This window comes from Rutilus rutilus (assembly GCF_951802725.1).
Source record: "Rutilus rutilus genome assembly, chromosome: 8".
Taxonomy (NCBI): domain Eukaryota; kingdom Metazoa; phylum Chordata; class Actinopteri; order Cypriniformes; family Leuciscidae; genus Rutilus; species Rutilus rutilus.
In genome coordinates this window covers 13,276,833-13,297,979 of record NC_140222.1, presented here as the reverse complement: position 1 = coordinate 13,297,979, position 21,147 = coordinate 13,276,833, and the positions used below count along the sequence as shown (strand labels likewise).

The window sequence follows — 21,147 nt, the reverse complement described above, 5'->3', positions numbered from 1 at the left end:
GATAAATGCTGTTTGACTCCGAGGTAAATATTTAGTACTGTAAAATCCCTTAACCCTCTGGGGTCCTTCGTTTAACAGTCACACTCAGGACCTTCGGGTCCAAATGGACCCGGAGGGCGGGATTAATATATATATATAAAAAATCATATATTTTTTTTTTTACTTGTTTTTTATAATATTTTTTCTTTTCTTTTTTGGTGTTTTGAGATAATTTTATGATTTTAATTAATATTTATTCAATAATTATGACCCATTTTTTCCCATTGAATATAATAGACATTTTATATATATATATATATTTTTTTTTTCCATTTGGACCCGAAGGACCCCAGAGGGTTAAATATATATATAATAAATATTTTAAGTCTGCAACTTGTTACTAGGGGAGTTCAAAGCAGTTTGTATTGTTAGATTATAATACATTTCTTCTCTCATTTTCCAGGGAGTGGAGCAACTTTTCCATAAACAAAATTCTGATGCTGACACAGAGGATGGAGTGATAGTACCAGAGATCCACTGTCCCTTTCAGACAATAATCTAATCTTACTTTGTTCAGACACATCACCTTTGAATGACTGGGATCTTGATCTTCAGACACCTGATTTATTTTAATATAAACTAGCAAATATTTCAATTTCCTCTAGTCTAGATTAAAACAAACATAGTTTGCAAGTACACAAGAGGTTTCACTTTATTCTTATTAATCTATGATGATCTTGGATTAGCATACCAATAGCATATGAATGTTGAGGGGATAGTTCACCCAAAAATACAATTCTCTCTTATTTTACTCACCCTCATGCTGTCCCAGATGCATTTTACTTTCTTTCTACAGATAAACACGAATTAAGATTGTAAGGACATTTGTTGTAATCCATCTCTGCGAGTCCTAAAGACGCTTTAAAAACCACACACAGTGAGCGTGACGGTAATCCATGCGACCTCAGTGGATGAATCAATGCCTTCTGAAGTCAAACAATAGGCTAGATAAAATAATAATAATCTAAACTGTTTTAACTATTAAAAATCTTACGTACATGGGTTACAATCCACTCGTATTATGGACTCACAGAGATGGATTATTTCCTTAAAACTCTTTGTCTATGTTTATATGAAGAAGAAAGTCATATACATCTGGGATGGCATGAAGGAGAGTAAATGATGAGAGAATGCTCATGTTTTGGAAAGACTATCCTTGTACTGCTTGTGTCCAGTCACTGCTTTGCTATTGTACTGCAACAGGAACTGCTCAAAGAATCATTGCAACATTTAAAATGTATATGAATTTTTAAAATGTATTCTGTATTTGTAATTGTGCATTTTGTATAGTAATGTATATCATGAGAATACTGTGCATTACATGTATATTATGCAGTTAATGTTTTGTGGATTCTGGTCTTTCCTGTCACAACATAATTGCATCCAAGACCTCTTTGACACTTGTGTATATGCTTTAGTGACAATAAAGAATGTACATTTATTTGAATTCATATTTTCAATTACATTAATTTAACTGGTTGTATAAGTCACGATTGAAACGGTTGATGATTGTTCAAATATATTTAAATTAAATGAAAATGTTAATTAAATGAAATAACTAAATATAATTATCAATTTAAAAAAAAAAAATGGCAGTAAGAACATTCTTTGTGTGACATATGTAATGAAATGCCCTTTGAGGTCTGTATCTGACAGCAGGCCACGACTGTAATTTTCATTTTGTTTAAATTCCTCTTATTTAAGTGATCATTAATTTTGATGGTGTAAACGTATATCATGCTAACAATGAGTAGTGTGATGGCCATGGCTGCCAACCTTGATTACCTGGTTGAAGTTTGACTTTCTTGACGGCTGAATATATCACACACGTTTGCTAATATTCTCTTTAAATTGTAACAGCTGAACCTAATCAGAGCCTAACATGCAAAATAATCACCAGGAAGAAACAAATGTTCTCCGAAAACATTGGACACCACAATATTTTAAGTATTATATACAGACAGTACTTTAATGTGCAATTACACCTGAATAGACTGAATAGATCTCTTGTGCTCCTAAAAAGCTTCTGCCAACTAAGTAGTAGCAGCAGGTAAATACAGATAAAATTAAAAAACAAACATAACTTATCACTAAAATGAAATAGAAAGCTGCGATTACAGACGCTCACATCCACACATAAACACACCACTGACGTCTTCACTTCCAGGTCATGAAGCTATCAATCAAAAGCTCAGTAACCAATGAGAACACACTGCTACTAGCCCCGCCCCCACGAGAGAAATGTGTCAGAACGGCGAACGAAAACGTCTCCGGTTACTTTCGTAACCTCGGTTCCCTGAAAGGCAAGGAACGAGACATTATGGATGTCGTATATGGGAACTCCTCTCATCCTTCACTTCCGCTGAAATCTTATAGGCTAACGCCAGCAGAGCTGGCCAATTGACGCAAATATGCAAATACTGAACACCGTTGCAGTTATAATGCAAGTGCAGCGTCAATTCCCTTCAGAATCGAACAACGCTAAATTTATAGCGAACACGGCGGCGAGCGTAATGTCTCGTTCCTTGCCTTTCAGGGAACCGAGGTTACGAAAGTAACCGGAGACGTTCCCTATCAAGGCTACGGAACTCGACATTACGGATGTCGTATATGGGAACTGTATAGAATCCCGCCGTGGCAGCAAACTACTGAACAGACCCAATACAAACCTCGCCCCCAGAATGGAAGTGCCTGATAGGCCGAGATTGACAAATAGCGAACCTCTAACCTCTGATAGGTCCAAAGGGACCAATCACAGGAACACACCAACACTACCGGAATTTGCATATCCCGAGCAGTATAACTGGGGGAAGGTTGCACTGTAGACCAACAGGGCAACAACAACAACAGAGAAGCCAACGCATAGCGGTGACAATAGTATAACACACAAATAGCACACAGAACAACTCATGAGCAAAGCGCAGAGCTGCTCTCTTAATGCTGTGTAAGCGATCAACTCACCGAAAGCACTCGAGACGCTACAGAGGGTAAATCCAACTTATAAAATCTGGCAAACGTGTTCTGAGAAGACCAGCCAGCCGCAAGACATAAATCCTGAATAGACATACCCTTAGTCCAGGCCCACGAGGAGGCAATCGCCCTAGTCGAATGGGCCTTGATGTTCAGGGGACATTCCTGTCCCAGGCAATCATAAGCCAAAACAATAGCGTCCACGATCCAGTGAGCAAGCCTCTGTTTTGAGACCCCCCGTCCCTTGTTGCATCCACCAAAGCACACAAACAGCTGGTCCGATTGTCGAAACGCTGCCGAGCGAGAAATGTATTCTCGGAGCGCTCTGACTGGGCAAATAGCACTCTGAGCATCCGAACCCTGAGAGGTTGATGGCTCAGCGGACAGGGCAGGCAGAGAAACGATCTGCGCTCTGAACGGGGTATTGAGCGACTTAGGAACGTAACCCGGTCTCGGTCTGAGAGTAACATTACAGTTTCCCGGTCCAAAGCGAATACAATCTTCACTTACAGAGAAAGCCTGTAAATCCCCAACCCGCTTCGCCGAGGCGAGAGCGAGAAGCAGAGCCGTTTTAATCGATAGCTCCTTAATGGCAATCGAGGCTAGGGGCTCAAAAGGCGGTCGTGACAAAGCCTCCAAGACCAAAGCTAAATCCCACGGTGGCACATAAGGCGGCCGTGCAGGGCACAATCTCCTAGCTCCCTTGAGGAACCGTGTCACCGACGCATGTCTACCGATAGACTGTCCGTCAACAGGGGGGTGAAACGCGGCAATAGCGGCCACATAAACCTTCAGAGTGGATGGCAGGCTCCCTTCATCCATCCTATACTGAAGGAAGCGTAGAATATCCGACACAGAACAGTCCGCTGGGTCTATACCGACATCCTGACACCATTTAGAGAACACACCCCACTTCAGAGCATACAGGCGCCTGGTGGACGGAGCTCGCGCCTCCGCGATGGTATTCAAAACCCGCGAGTGCAGCGCGTCCCGCCCGCTCAGCGACCCTGTAGCGGCCACACATGGAGGCTCCACAGCGCGGGGCTGGGATGCCAGATCGTTCCGCTCGCCTGAGACAGAAGGTCCTTCCTGAGCGGGATCTCCCATGGCTGCCCTGCTAGCAACTCTACCAAATCCGCGAACCAGGGCTGATTCGGCCAGTTCGGGGCTACCAGAGTCACCGCCGCCTTCTCCTCCCTGATTTTGCACAACACCATGGGCAAAATTTTCACCGGAGGAAAGGCATAGAGACAGACTCTCGGCCATCGCGCAGTCAGCGCGTCCACCTCCCGGGGGGAACGGGACAGCGAGAAGAACATCTGACAGTGCGCGTTCTCGCTCGTTGCAAAGAGGTCGACCTCCGCCCTGCCGAAACGATTCCATATCAGCTGAACCGTCCCGGGGTGAAGCCTCCACTCCCCCTGGGGAATCCCGCTTCTCGAGAGCATATCCGCCCCGCGATTTAGAACACCGGGGATGTGCGCCGCTCTCACCGAGAGGAAAAACCGGTCCGCCCATAGCAGAAGGGATTCCGCCTGCCTGAATAGGGCTTTGGAATGTACACCGCCTTGGCGATTTATGTACGAAACCACGGAGGTGTTGTCTGTCCGAATCAACACATGCCGCTGCTCCAGCTGAGACCGGAAGGTTTTTAGAGCTAGAGAGACCGCTTCCAGTTCCAAGCGATTTATGTGCCACTCCATCTGCTTCTCTGACCACCGACCCGAGGCGGGCTTGCCCAAGCAGACCGCTCCCCATCCGGTGGATGAAGCGTCCGTCAGGACCTCCACTCGCTGGGTCACTAAGCCCATAGGGACACCTGAACTGAAGAGATCTGGGTTCCTCCACGGGGCCAGGGCGCGGGCGCATCCGCTGGTGACCATAACGCGCCTGTGGCCAGAATACCACGCACTCGGGGGAACGCGCGCTTTCAGCCAGTGTTGAAGCGGTCTCATATGCAGCAGCCCCAGATGACACACCGAAGAAGCCGCTGCCATCCGTCCCAGTAGTCTCTGAAACTCTTTCAGTGGGACGAGCCTGCCAGGTCTGAAGAGACCGAGAGAAGAACTCAGAGCCTCCGCTCGCTCGGGGGAGAGGCGCGCTCTCATTCTCACCGAATCCAAGCACACTCCCAGGAATGTTATCGTCTGGCTCGGTGTGAGCACACTTTTCTGGACGTTCACCCTCAACCCGAGCATCTCCAAGTGTCGAAGGAGGGCATTCACGTGGCTGACCAGCGTTTCTCTCGACTGAGCGAGAACTAGCCAGTCGTCCAGATAGTTCAAGACGCGCATTCCGCTCGATCTGAGGGGTGAAAGTGCCGCGTCTACACATTTTGAAAACGTTCGGGGGGCTAGGGCCAGTCCAAACGGAAGCACCGTATATTGGTACGCCGAATCCTCGAACGCAAACCTCAGGAATCGTCTGTGACGTTTCACTATCTGAATGTGAAAGTAAGCGTCCTTTAAATCCACTGAAGCGAACCAATCCCCGGGGCGAATTTGCGCCAGGATTTGCTTCAGTGTTGTCATCCTGAAGGCGCGTTTGTGAAGCGCTCTGTTGACAGGTCTCAGATCCAGAATGGGGCGGAGACCCCCTCCCTTCTTCGGCACAACGAAGTAGCGGCTGTAGAACCCGCTGTCCCGTTCGCTCGGGGGAACTGGTTCTATAGCCTTTTTCTCGAGCAAGCTGCACACTTCCTGCCTCAGCACGCGAGCGTTTTGGGGCAAAGTTAATGACTGAATTACGCCGCGAAAGCGGGGTGGTCTGCGTTTGAACTGAAGTGTGTACCCGCGCCGAATTATATTCAACACCCACGGCGAAATGCCCGGAATAGCTTCCCACGCTGCCTGGAAACGACTGAGCGAGGGCTGATCTAAACCTGCGGTCATCGCCGCTGCGGTCATGGCCGCTATGTGAGTGTTGGGGGTAGTTATTGACCGTGACTCTGCGCTGCTCGAGGGCAGGGCGGGTAACACAGTGTGTGGTGCAAGAGGAGAAAAAAGCTCTGTTTGTGAAGTAGTAATTTGCTTTATTTGAACAACATTCACAACATTTACACACACAGAACAACTGCACGCGTCGCTCACAGAACTCTGAGGGACGAAGTGCACTAGAGCGCGCCGCTTGCACGCGGGGCCGGCCTGGCGCTTTTTCCTCCTCTTGCCCGAGCGGTCAGGACGACTGCTTGGGCCTGGCAGGGGACGCGGTGGGCTTTCTGCGCGGGCTCCTCTGCGTCCTCCTGTTACCCGCCCCTTGCCACGGACCGCTGCGGCCTTTACGGGCATCCTGTCCCGGGCGGGGCGCTGTCTGTCTTCTGGCCGCAGCCTGGGGTTGGCGGCCTGAGGCTGAGGACGAACGAGAGCGCGGCTGCGGCTGCGGCTGCGGCGGCGGCGGCGGCGCCCTTCGCGGAATGACGTGGCTCATAGCTTTGGCCTTTTTCTGCGTCTCGGAGTAACGCTCGGTTACTTTCTCCATGGCGTCTCCGAACAGGCCTGCAGGGGAAATGGGCGCGTTCAAGAGCGTCTTCCTGTCGGCTTCCTGCACGTCCGACAGGGTGAGCCACAGATGCCTGTGGAGGACCACGAGGAAACCCATAGAACGGCCGATCGCCTGGGCCGAGCGCTTCGTGGCCAGGAGCGCGAGGTCCGTGGCCGAACGGAGATCCCGGATGGCGTCAGCGTCAATAGAGGCGCCGCCATCCAGAGACTTCAGCTGCTTTGCCTGTAGCACTTGGAGAAGGGCCATAGCGTGCAGCGCGGATACCGCCTCCCCCGCGGCACCGAAGGCCTTGTTGGCCTGGTGGGCCGTAAATCTGCAGGCTCGGGACGGCAGGCTGCGGTCCGAGCCCAGGGCGGGAGCCGACGGGCAGAGATGAGCGGCGACGGTCTCCTCGACGGGAGGGATGCCGAGGTAGCCGTGGTCCCCCGCCTCGTCCACGGGGGCAAACATAGCCTGGGTGGAAGTGAGGGTGCGCGCCGATTGCGGGGCCGCCCACGACTTCACCACGTGCTCATGCACGTCGGGAAAAAACGGTGTTCCCCTTTTCGAAGCGGCCTGACGGCGGCTCGATTGTAGGAACCACGTATCCAATTTGCTCTTAGATGGTTCATCAGGAGCTTTCCAGTCGAGGTCCAGCTCCTCGACGGCCTTAGAGAGGACACGGAAGAGCTCGTCCTGCAGGTCCGCAGGGGTGTCCTGCTCCGCGGCCGCCAGCGGTGCGGCCTGCTCCGCACCCCAGTCGTTCTCGGAGGCTGACAGCGACATGGAGTCGTCCTCCTCACTCACCCCGAAAGAAACGAAGTCAGCGACGTCGCGAGGGGGATGAAAGGTGGGGTCGGGGAAGCTCACCGGGGAGCGAACCTCGACTCTGCGGTTGGGGGGGGCTACCAGCGGCTCAGAGGCGGCGGTAGGCCCAATTCCCGCTGCTGCGCGAGCCTCGTCCCTCCTGGCTCTGAGGGCTCGAAGGGATAAATCCGCGCAGTGGTCGCAGGACCCTCCGTCCCCGAGGGCTGACTCAGCGTGGGCCAGCCCCAAGCACGCGATGCAGAACAGGTGCGTGTCGGGGGGGGCGATGGGGCCCGAGCATACGTTGCAAGTAGTTGCCATCGGATGCAGGAGACAGTGCGAGTATCTCCGACGCAACTTCAACGACGGCGAATAATCCAAGTTTGTAGTATCAGCTTTCTAGCACACGATTTAAGCGTGAAGAGAGAGATTCTGAAGGGAATTGACGCTGCACTTGCATTATAACTGCAACGGTGTTCAGTATTTGCATATTTGCGTCAATTGGCCAGCTCTGCTGGCGTTAGCCTATAAGATTTCAGCGGAAGTGAAGGATGAGAGGAGTTCCCATATACGACATCCGTAATGTCGAGTTCCGTAGCCTTGATAGGGAACTCTGGGAGTGTAAACGAAAACTTCAGAAGCGTAAATGAAAACTCTGGAAGCGCATTTGTAAGTTCAGATCAGCGATTGAAATATGAGAAATAGTTAGCAAAACATGCAGTGTATTAAAAACGAATTCAAAAAAATTGCCTGCGATTTATTCTTTTTCAGCTTTAGAGATAATTTATTTAGTTTCAATTTATATTTTCATTAGTTTCTTGAAAAGCTACGTTCATTTTTATTGGCACAAGAATAGCTCCATACTGCTTCAGCATCACTAGAGTGAAGAGATTCAGTGTTTCTGTCACTGGTGAATCAGGGTATCTTCCGTCCATTTAATTTCCTATTTGAAATGAAATAAGCAGAAACGAGAAACGGCGCCTTTATTCGTTTTTTCGTTTTTTCCAAAAAACGAAAAAACGAGATTTCGGCTTGATTTTTCGTTTTTTAGTTCACGGGCAAAAAACGAATAAATTACTTCAAAATTCGTTTTGCACATGTGGACGGTCATGAGGCGCCCCTGTCAGCCGATTGGTCAAGAAAATCTGATCATGTGACATCATCGGTAGTTCCCCAGGTTTATTCAACAAAATAATAGTCCTATGGCTCTGCGTACCGCATATTAAACTGTTCAGGGCAGGTCCTGGGCTTACTTATGTGCAACTTAACGCGTTTCAGAGAAATATTTATATATCAGAAATATTAAATATTAATCTGCACCCAGACGGTTTTATTAGCTGTGCGGAGTTAATCTGTGTGTTGCTGCGCTAGACAGCGCAGCGGGTGAAGCACAATGTTCAGTCAAGTGTAGCATAATATGCAGCAGTCATAACTCTTCTTTTAGACAATACGCTCAGTTTTGGACAAGGGGTGGTTATTGCAAATACTGTAATGCAAAACTGCTGATGGTGGTGGGTACCGCGATGATGGTAAATACAATTGTACTGTAACTGTAGCCGCGAGAGTGAGACAGGGAGATGATTGACAGGACGATAGCGGAGGAAAAAGCACAAGATTTTGTTAGTAAAGAAATATTTATTTGTTTAATATAAAAGTGAGTTTGTCTTTGAAAACAACAACAAAACGGTGAAATAACAGTGTGATCACAAAACTGAGCGTTCGTTTTAAAGGGAAATTTCCAAATATATTTTATTTATTTGTTAGCCTATAATGCTGTTGTTTTATGCTACAAGTTTAATACTATGCGGATGCGGGAGTTAAAACTGTGCTGGGCTATGTTGGTGACCCAGTGTAATTGTCTACGCCTACAGCGTAAAATACAACCACAAACACACGTAATATGTATGCATAGCCAAAACACAACACGAGTTTGTTTAAACTTGATTTTTATTACCACCCATATTTTTTTTTCTTCCGGACTCCACGCCAGAGGTCCCCCCTCAGCACCCCTAACCCTTATGTTGCGGGTCAATTTGAACCGTTTAGGGTGCTTTCACATCTGTAGTTCCGTTCATTCCGGACCAAGGGAGAAAATTATACTTTGTAGCATTTTTCAGGCGTTTTGGTTCCTTTTCACACCACACTGATTGCTCTGGTCCGAATCAGTTGATGAAACGAACCAAAATGTAGTCACGTGACAACATCCACATCACTCGTTGGCCTTGAACATATTTCTGCAATTCGATTGTCAGAATTAACGTGCGGGCAGCTGGTTTAGTCCAAAAATGCGCGGTTCTTTGGCAGTTGGGTCTGTTCGAGGTCGGATCACTTTCTCACCACAAACGAACCGCTCCTGAGTTCGTTTGAAAGCGTATTGTTTGGTCCGCTTTTGGTGCGCGCACCCGAGTGCGATTGCTGCATTCACACCTGCCCAAACGAACCGCACCAAGGGGGAAAACGAACTCTATAGTGCGATTCAGAAGCAGGTGTGAAAGAACCCTTTCTAGTTGTTGGAAATACTGGTTAACCTATGGTTTTTTCTTGATATTTTGTGACTTTTTCTCATTTATCATGACGAACATGCAAAGTTTAAACATGCTGATGTGTTTTGACATAGCCTATACAAACAAAATTACTAGGCTATAGTAGGTTACGTTCCTGATGTTCACGGGTCAATTTGACCCAAACATTTTAACGCTCTAATGCAACTGTAGGCTACTGACCCAAAATAATAAAATTGCTTGGTTATATATATATATATATATATATATATATATATATATTTTTTTTTTTTTTTTTTTTTACAACCTTATGAAGCTAAAATTAGCTTTTCCACTTATTGACAAAATATTTTGTCAGCCACAGATGGTAAAAATGAGCCATCATTTATTGTTTCAATAATATTAAACCTTTGTTTGTTGGTATTTTGTGACTTTTTTTCATTTATCATCATGATCATGCATGCAAAGTTACTGATGATAACATGCTTGATAACAAATAAGCTCTCATTTCTATATTCAAGATATCTGAAATACCTAGCTTTTAACCTTTTATGATTTTCAAAGGCAGCTTTACAGAGCCAATAAATAAATAAAAAAACATTTATTTGATGTATGTTTTTGTTATGTTTTGTTTCTCACTCCCATATGAGTGAATAATGAGCTTTCCCACAATTTTGCTTAGTGTGCCACAAGACTTTGGCATAGACAGCAGGAAAAATGAGCTCCCAAAGATTGACATTTAAATAAGTAATTTCACAGGTTTTGATGATACTGATAAGAAGATGTTTCTGAGTTAGAGGATGCTTCAGAGATTGAGGAAAATGTTGTTGAAGATACAGAAAATGAATGAAACTAGGGAAACTAGGGAACTATGTCTATAGGAAACTAAAGGGAAAGTTAACTTAGGAAAAGTAAACATTATTTTCATTATACAGCTACATTTAATTGTTCAGTTATGATGTTATAGGCATAAAATGTATAAGAAAAAATTAAAACGTAAAAAAAATATGCAAAAAAAGTCAGTAGGCCTATAGCCTACTGTTTATAAAAAGAAAACGGTTTTAAAAATGGTTAAAAAACAATTTGACCAATTTGTCAATTTGACCCGCTCCGTAAGTAGCCTAATCGAACAGTGCACAAGGGTACGTTCAGCATATAGCGCTTATTTTAGATTTTTTTAATGTTTGACAACATCTTCCTCCACTCTTTGAACAATTTTAATTAACATTAGCCTATTCGTTATTAACAAAGCGAATAAGACGGATGAGATAACACAAGTAAATGAAAGACCTATGGATTAACCTTTCAAACGAATGCGGTTCATTGTTATTTTTTAATGAAAACACAACAACAATAAAATAGTAGGCTACAATAAAAAAAAAAAAAAAACTCCTGCATAGTATTAAACTTGAATTAACAAAACGATTAAGACGGAATAACAACAGCATAGGCTAACAAATAAATAAAATATATTTGGAAATTTTCCCTTTAAAACGAACGCTCAGTTTTGTGATCACACTGTTATTTCACCGTTTTGTTGTTGTTTTCAAAGACAAACTCACTTATATTAAACAAATAATCGTTACGCTATCGTCCTGTCAATCATCTCCCTGTCTCACTCTCGCGGCTACAGTTACAGTACAATTGTATTTACCATCATCGCGGTACCCACCACCATCAGCAGTTTTGCATTACAGTATTTGCAATAACCACCCCTTGTCCAAAACTGAGCGTATTGTCTAAAAGAAGAGTTATGACTGCTGCGTATTATGCTACACTTGACTGAACATTGTGCTTCACCCGCTGCGCTGTCTAGCGCAGCAACACACAGATTAACTCCGCACAGCTTGTTCTGTCCCTCTATGTTTCAATAGTATTGCATTAATTATCTAGTGCATTTCTTTATTTTTCCACTAGGGGTCAGTATCTCTTTTAGAGTTTTGGGGTTCTTCTTCTGTTTTACATTGCGTGCACGAGACGCAGGGGGGCAGCGTTTCATATTATGTTGAAGCTTCCCCGGGCGCCGCCATTGGCTATCAGACCATCACCTGCTGTTAGCATCCCATTGACTCCCATTCATTTTGGCGTCACTTTGACAGCGAATAACTTTACATCTGAGGCGTTTAAAGACTCCATTTGTCCATTATTTATTTCTAAAGAAACACGAAAATGTATAAAAGGCTCCATTACCTTGTATCTTACGTTATGGCCCCGTAGAAGCAGTTTTTGTAAAAATAGGCTAACGATTGCGTCATACCAATGCGACTCTCTGTCGCACAGTAGATAATTACCGTATGGACAGGAGGAGAAGCTCGCGCGCAATCGGGGGGACGTGGAGGCAAAATTGCAAAGTAATTAATCAGAATACTTAGCAAAAGTTTCTCCTGCTCCAGCTCATGGTCACCTCCTACTCACACTCTCCGTCTCTGCAAGTTTCGGAAGGGAATGATTCAGATTTCGCTTGGCACAGCTACTAGAAGACAGACGGGTTACTCACGTCACATCTACGTCGTCAAGCTCAGTGTGAGTCTGCGCAGTACGCTCGACCATCAGGAAGTTAGTGCTTCTAATTGACTTCACTTGCCTCCGTTAAATCCAATGGGGTCGCTGTGTCCAGTTTATATACTGTCTATGACGAGACGGCGCTCAGTGTTGAGGGGGCAGGCAAAAAAAAGTTTGTCGCACGCGGTGAGAATGTCCAGAGGTGTTGATATGCCATAATCTGTAAGTAATTAGTTGTCGATATTGTTCTCATTCTTTAAGAGGTTATTTTAGTTCTTACTAACAAAAGTTGTTTGTGATCTAAGTCTAATTAATGTTGCTAGCTTCCATGTGGGTGTATGTGGATGCACAATATCATATATAAGCCTATGTTAGCACTTTTTTCTCACTATCCAGATCGTCAGGTTGTACATACAGGTTATAAATGTAAAATCAGAGGTTTTGGGTTTCAGTGTAGCTTTGAACCAAGGCTTGTTGAGTTTGTTAATTAAAGAGTAAGAGCTGTTATACTTTTACAGAATAGTGAGAAGATAAATAAATCTACAGCTTTATTCTACAGTTATCAGTAAAAATGTTGGGATCACAGATATGTTGAACAGTTTTGCATTGCCTATAAACGTGTGCTCTGAAACTGTAATTAGCTGCAGTATATTCTGCTACCACATGGTGGCATACGATACAACCTGAATTATTTGAAAACTGTAATTTTCTGATTCTTATTTTGAATTCTCGTCACTTGCAGTATTAAAATTTGCATCTATGCATTTTGTTTGTTAAATAATGTATTTTGTTAAATAATGTATTTTAAATACAATTTGTTTGTATGTTCACAGTTTTACAAAAAAAGTCAGAAAAGAGAGAGGTCTTCAGTAAAGACACTTAAGAGGAAAACTGTGTCTTGTCGTTCCTGGAACCACCTTCTTTACTGCATGTTTAGCTCGCTGCATAGGCTGAGTAGACACACACTCAACCGAGGGCAGAAGACAGCTAATAAAACCGTCTGGGTGCAGATTAATATTTAATATTTCTGATATATAAATATTTCTCTGAAACGCGTTAAGTTGCACATAAGTAAGCCCAGAACCTGCCCTGAACAGTTTAATATGCGGTACGCAGAGCCATAGGACTATTATTTTGTTGAATAAACGTGGGGAACTACCGATGATGTCACATGCTCAGATTTTCTTGACCAATCGGCTGACAGGGGCGCCTCATGACCGTCCACATGTGCAAAACGAACTTTGAAGTCATTTATTCGTTTTTTGCCTGTGAACTAAAAAACGAAAAATCAAGCCGAAATCTCGTTTTTTCGTTTTTTGGAAAAAACGAAAAAACGAATAAAGGCGCCGTTTCTCGTTTCTGCTTATTTCATTTCAAATAGGAAATTAAATGGACGGAAGATACCCTGATTCTGGTGAGTGTATAATTCAGCCATTAAATGTATTGATGAATATTTAAAAACAGTCCAATATTTTAAAATCAACTCAAAATGTGTTTGATTGTGTGCTGCTAAAAAGCAATGTTTGATTCATTTTATTAATGAAAACTGTATAATATTAGTTTTCCTGATGTTTTGCATGTATGCAAAGTATTACAACAGTAAAGAAGCAGATATTAACCGGTGAGACAGTCAAAACAATCAAAAACACTAATAACTCCCAGATAACATAAAGTACACATTTTTAGAGAGCAAGTGTCTTATTATAAAACACCAATTCAACAGTTGAAGCAATTTAGATATGATATTAAAATCATAAAACTTCACTCTTGTAATACTGAAGTGAGGAGATGACAGTTTGATGCAGTTTAAAGACAGAAATGAAAACCTCTGTAAAATACAATTCCAAGTTTGTAGTATTTTCATGTTTGTGTATCTGAATCATCAGTCCTCCTCATCACTTTAAAGGCACACTATGAAATTGTGTTTTTGTCAAACAGCGACCCCTAGACTCGCTGTGGAAAACTTGCACTGTCGTAAACACCCTGTACACCGGTACCTGTTCGGTAAGATAGAAGCGTCAGGCATGGAACAGGCACAGATAGACCTGAAGATTTTGTTTAAAACTATTTTTGTTGGCAAAATAGAGAAAAAACTGACAATATTGTGTTTAAAATGTAACACAATTTTAACTTGTTTAGAATAAATATCTGCTGTATATTGTTGTATAAAATCAATGTCACATTTGCAATTAAGCAGATATTTGGGAAAATGTGTTTAAATGTGTGAAAATACGGGTATTTTGATTCTGCTTTAGGGTCAGGTTGTAACAAATGTGAGAACGGTTTTCCTCTTTATTGTCCTTTATTATGATCAATGTAAATCAACAAATAAATGAAGTATAACAATATAAGCAAAGCAATATGAGAGTCAATATATGTTACAATTAAGTATTTTCTTCTTTCTTTCTGTTTTTGGATAATGTTGCATTTAAATTTTTGAAGATTTTGAAAAAAAAATATTGTTCTGTATAATGTTTGTAAATGCAATTGTATTTTTGTAGTCTGATATACTTATGTAAATGTTAATGTAGGCTACACATATGGGTTTTGAAGTATATGCACTTTCAAATGTTTTTTTAAAACTGAAGACTGGAGTAATGATGCTGAAAATTCAGCTTTGATCACAGGAATAAATTACATTTTACAATATATTCACATAGAAACCAGCTATTAACCTCTATATATTCTTTTTTAATGTACACCAAGGATGTACAGGATCTCAAGAAAACCCCATGAAAATAAAATGTGATTTTGTAACATAATATTGTATATTTTGTTAAAATAGGTTTTTATAAAAAAAAAAAGAAAAAAACTTTTTTATGTAAAATGTGTTCCCTCCACAAGGGATGTGTTGTGACATTGGCCCTTCATTTTTTTTTTTTTTTTTTTTGACAATTATGTAACAAAAAACATTTTTTATAGTCTCCCATTGATGTCTATGAAAAAAAAAAACATTTTTACATTTATAACATTTTAAAATACCTTGATTCCTTATTGAATTAAAAGCAGGAGATGGGATAAAATATGTATCTGTCAATTAGACAAAGGTCAGATAAAACTATTACTTCTGACATTTCTGTCCCTTCACTTCTGAAATGATGGCTACTGGTTCAGATTCTTCCTGTATGTTCGTTTCTCTCCATTGTAATGCAACTTTTTTCATCAGGTGTTTAATATGTTACGAGGCCTGGATAGGTAAGAAAGTTGCGTCGCATTCAATGCAACACTTAGGGTCTACCATTGTATTGGAGCATTAGGGGCGATTGCCACCCATTGTACTTTTGTTTTTTGTAGAGAGTAGGTTGTCACGGACGTTAAAGGTACAATATGTAAGATTTTGTATTAAAATATCCAAAATCATTTGCACGGTTATATATTTATTTTAATTGTGTACTTATATTATCATAACTGCTTCAGAGAATTTGTAAATTCAGAGAAATTCACAATTTAAAATAGTGCCTATCCCTTGTAAACCTGTCAATGACGTAATATCCGCATTATCACTGGTTTCCGCTTGTACTGCCATAACCATGGCGACAGATGTGGACAACTGCGTTACGTCTAGCGGCACGCTCACGCTGTTGTTGTTTCGTTCTAACATTATGGACCATGGCAAGCAGACTTTGGGACAAAAGGAGAACTAAAACGAGGATCAATATCAGCGCTGAGTTTTCAAGATGCCGAGAGCTTCACGTCCGCGACTAACTTGGACTTGACAGAGTCACTCTTGCATGTACTTTATTAGACAAGTGAGCAAATGTAAAACTAATCAATGTTATATAGCTCAACATGATGAAATGTTAGAATATGATCAGTATGTTGTATGTTGATCAGTATTACATGAACAGCTGATTTATTATGTCTAAGCTCAGACATAATATGTCTGATTTCGTGGGATTTCATGTGTTGCGTGATATCTCTGCGCCCAAGTAGCAGTCCTTCGCCTGTGCTTCCCCCTAATATAGTCCCAAGTCAGTATCTGCCTAGGAAATCGCATTCATTGTGCTAAGCTAAGCTAGCGCCGACCCTGTCAAACTAAAATAATGCATGCACTGAGACAAACATGCATTTGCCCACCTATCTAAATGTAGGAAAGAAGGTGAATAAGCCCTATTTCAAAAAACGGTGGAGTGTTCCTTTAAGGTATGACTTTACCCCTGTTGTTAATCAATCCCTCCAGTGGTCAAATAATGTTTAATTTCTGATGTTATAGTTTCATTCATAATGCTAGCTTTGATGTTGGTGTGTGACAGAGAGGGTAATTTAGTGCACACGTTTATTAATAGGTTTTATTATAATAATGTAAGGGTTTATTTAGCCTCAACTGTGTATAACACTGCCCGGTTAAGAAAGAAAAAAGTCGCTGTTTGGATTTAAATAGGCAAATACTTAAGCGTCTATGCCTGGATTTCACACATGAATTGTCAGTCCAGACTATAGACTGTAAAAGATACAGACTTTAAAAATCATTCAAAGTCTGTTGGATGAGCTGGAGGAGAATTTACAATGTGCTTGACTCTTGCATTGTCACTACAAGATCTTTGATGCACCTCTTTATTGAAATAACATCATTTATTTCCATCAAGAGGGAGATCTTATAGTTTATTATATTTTTATTAATTTAATTTGTGACCAGGTGTTACTCATATTATAATATGTGATGGCAACAGTGATTTAATTCAGCCGATTTGTTCAAATACTGATTAATTCATTAAGAAAACACCACGTGTTGCTTAGAGGCGGCAAATCTGTGGAGTTTGATTTTTTATTTTTTTATTTTGTGTGTACAAAACAACAACAACAAAATATTTAGATAAACACTCTTCTCGTGTGATATCTATTATATCATATTATGTTATATAATAAAATGATCACATACATTGGCTTTTTTTACTGCATTTTTAAATGGGACATTTTTTTATTATTAATTTTGATGATTGCGAGATGACAGAAGAAAGCCAATCTAAAATGGCCGACGACGTACTATATGAACGACGTAAGTGAAGGTGGTGCGAATCTTGTAGTGGTTTGCAGTCGGATACAAACAAGACACAGCTATACAGTGTGGGTTAGATGGCCTACTTTCTTTCGCCACCTCAAAAACATCAAAATGAATACAAGATGTAGACATACATATATGCATAAGTAAATGTGAAAATAAATAAAAGTATAAATAAATAAATGCATAAATAAGTAAATGGAAAAAAAGAAAAGAAATAAATGAAATTTATTTTAAAAAATTCTTAATTATGTATTTGTTTTTATTTCTTCGTATATTTGTTAATTATTATGTCAGCTTTGTCATTCCATTGGGTACACTCCAGACAGAGCACTTTAAGCCAACATAAATTAACAAAATTAATAGACAATATAAGATACGCTACAGAATGTAACACAAGAATAAAGAATGCACATAAATAATATTATTGACAAAAAAGAATGTATCCAAAAATACTGTGTTGAGTCAAAAGTGCACTCTTAAAAATGATGGGTTAAAAATAACCCATTTGTAACCCAACCGCTGGATCAATATTGCACCAGACCAACATTAGTTATTTTGACCCAGCAAGATGGGTTGGTCATATTTAACTCAACAGATGAGTTAAATATTCTAACCAAATGCTGGGTCAAACTAATTACAATTATGGGTTGATTTAACTACATATTAGTTATATAGTGTACCCAAATGCTGGGTCAAATTAATTACAATTCTGGGTTGATTCAACTATGTACTTGTTATAAAGTGTACCCAAATTCTGGGTAAAATTAACCCAAATGCCAGATTAATTCTAACACATTACAGTACAATTTAAGAAAATAAATTGCAATAGACTACCCATAGTTATAAAACTATTAAACTACAAACTTAGAACAGAATACATGCAAGATTTATGCATATATTATGCAATAACCACTTTGTAATAAGGGATCCACTGGAGGCAAGTTGAAAGATGAGAACCCAAGTGCAGTTTATTGTAACTAAAATAAAACATGAAACAAAAACATGGCGTGGCATGAAAACAAAAACCAAAGCATGAACATTGCACAACAGCAGACTACAGGAAACAATACTTGACAAAGACGCATGGCAAACATGAGGGCTTAAATACACAGACTAATGACAAAACAAGGGACACCTGTGAACAACGATCAGACAATAAACCAATGACAAGACATGGCAGGATCACATGACAAACAGGGAATCACATGACAGACATGGAAACAAGACATGACACAGAAACATGACAAGACCAAACCCAAAATGTGACAGAATCCCCCCCTCTAAGGGCGTCTCCCGACGCCCAACAAAACCAAAACACAACATAAGACCAGGAGGTTGGTGGAGTGGAGGAGGTCATGGGGAGGGATGGTGGGCCAGGCCCATGCAGGGGGACAGGACATGGGACATGGCATGGCGTGGATGGGCCTGGGTCGTGGCATGGCGTGGGCGGACCTGGGCCGTGGCAAGGCGTGGGCGGACCTGGGCCATGGCAAGGCGTGGGTGGACCTGGGCCGTGGCATGGCGTGGGCGGATCCAGCAGTGCAGGAAGCCAGGGCGGATCCGGCAGTGCAAGAAGCCAGGGCGGATCCGGCAGTGCAAGAAGCCAGGGCGGATCCGGCTGTGCTGGAGGCCAGGGCGGATCCGGCTGTGCTGGAGACCAGGGCGGATCTGGCTGTGCTGGAGGCCAGGGCAGACCAGACAGTTCAGGTGGCCAGGGCGGACCAGTTCAGGTGGCCAGGGCGGACCAGACAGTTCAGGTGGCCAAGGTGGACCAGACAGTTCAGGTGGCCAGGGTGGACCAGACAGTTCAGGTGGCCATGGCGGCGCGGCCTCCATGGTCCTAACAAGGACCCTACTGCCCCCCCCCCCCCCCCTCCAGTTATGGGCTGGAACAGACAACGGCTCAAGAACAGAAATGATGTGAAAAGTCTCAGCAGTCGTGACGTGAACAGGCTCTGGCTCGGCAGACGTGACGTGAACAGGCTCTGGCTCGGTAGACGTGACGTGAACAGGCTCTGGCTCGGTAGACGTGACGTGAACAGGCTCTGGCTCGGCAGACGTGACGTGAACAGGCTCTGGCTGGGCAGACGTGACGTGAACAGGCTCTGGCTCGGCAGACGTGACGTGAACTTCAAATGTGTGCACCGACCACACACACCATGTGGCTGTGGCCATAATTGTTAGTGTAGCCATAACTGAGGACTCAAGATTAGTGGCAGCCATCTTTGCTGAGGGCTCAGGTTCAAGCGTGGCGGCGGCCATCTCTGCTGAGGGCTCAGGTTCAGGCGTGGCGGCGGTGCCCTCTGCTGAGGGCTCAGGTTCAGGCGTGGCGGCGGCTATCTTATTAGGAGACACAGGCTCGGCGGCGGCCATCTTGTCAGGAGACACATGCTCGGCGGCGGCCATCTTGTCAGGAGACACCGGCTCGGCAGTGGCCATCTTGTCAGGAGACACTGGCTCGGCGGCCGACGTGGCAGGAACAGACTCAGACTTGGCAGGCATGACGTGAAGAAACCCAGACATGGCAGACATGACGTGAAGAGATTCAGGCTTGGCAGACATGACATGAAGAGACTCAGGCTTGGCAGGCATGACGTGAAGAAACCCAGACATGGCAGACATGACGTGAAGAGATTCAGGCTTGGCAGACATGACATGAAGAGACTCAGGCTTGGCAGGCATGACGTGAAGAAACCCAGACATGGCAGACATGACGTGAAGAGATTCAGGCTTGGCAGACATGACATGAAGAGACTCAGGCTTGGCAGGCATGACGTGAAGAAACCCAGACATGGCAGACATGACGTGAAGAGATTCAGGCTTGGCAGACATGACATGAAGAGACTCAGGCTTGGCAGGCATGACGTGAAGAGATTCAGGCTTGGCAGACATGACATGAAGAGACTCAGGCTTGGCAGGCATGACGTGAAGAGACTCAGGCTTGGCAGGCATGACGTGAAGAGACTCAGGCTTGGCAGGCATGACGTGAAGAGACCCAGACATGGCAGACATGACGTGAAGAGACTCAGGCTTGGCAGGCATGACGTGAAGAGACTCAGGCTTGGCAGGCATGACGTGAAGAGACCCAGACATGGCAGACATGACGTGAAGAGATTCAGGCTTGGCAGACATGACATGAAGAAATTCAGGCTTGGCAGACATGACATGAAGAGACTCAGGCTTGGCAGGCATGGCGTGAAGAGGCTCAGGCTTGGCAGGCATGACGTGAAGAGGCTCAGGTTTGGCGTGGAGAGACTAAGTTAAAAACAAAATAAAGTCTATTTGCTGGCATAGTGTAGAATGGTGATCAAACGAAGGCATTAACTCAGCGAGTTCATCATCCAATCCATTTTGAAAGCACCATTTTAAATAAGTCTCATCCCAAGGTACCTGATCCGTGAAACAGAGAAAATCCTTAATATACGCTTCCAGGGGACGATTCCCCTGCCGTAGATTTAGGAGTGCAGCTGCTGGGTTCATTGTAGTAGGTCAAGTATTCTGTAATAAGGGATCCACTGGAGGCAAGTTGAAAGATGAGAACTAGTGATGTGACATTTGAACCGAGGCGTCGGAGCGTGTGTCGAGAAAAAGTGGGCGTGCCAGATGAAGCCGCGATTCGAGGCTTGTGTTGTTAACGTGAAAATCACATGACTAATGACAAACGAGGCCTCGGTTTGTGTAAATACGTCATCGGTTCGGTCTGAGTGTCGCTTCCGGATAAAAGGATTCGAAACTCGCGCCTCCTTGTGGGTGTTGTCAGGAGTTGTAGTAGTGTCAGAGAGTCAGAGAGTTATCATTGTCATTGTGTCATATGTGAGGGCTGTAGGCCTATATTATTACATTATT

At 43.3% G+C, this 21,147-nt stretch overlaps 1 protein-coding gene across 1 annotated transcript in view; it reads left to right on the top strand.

Moving 5' to 3' along the window:
- Nucleotides 1–1,486, top strand: part of LOC311295169 (uncharacterized protein) — a 44,459-nt gene extending 42,973 nt beyond the window's left edge. The window contains exon 6 of the mRNA XM_084416404.1: nucleotides 443–1,486. The gene's annotated coding sequence lies outside the window, so the exon portion shown is untranslated. The remainder of the gene's footprint in view (nucleotides 1–442) is intronic.
- The last annotated feature ends 19,661 nt before the right edge of the window (nucleotides 1,487–21,147 follow it).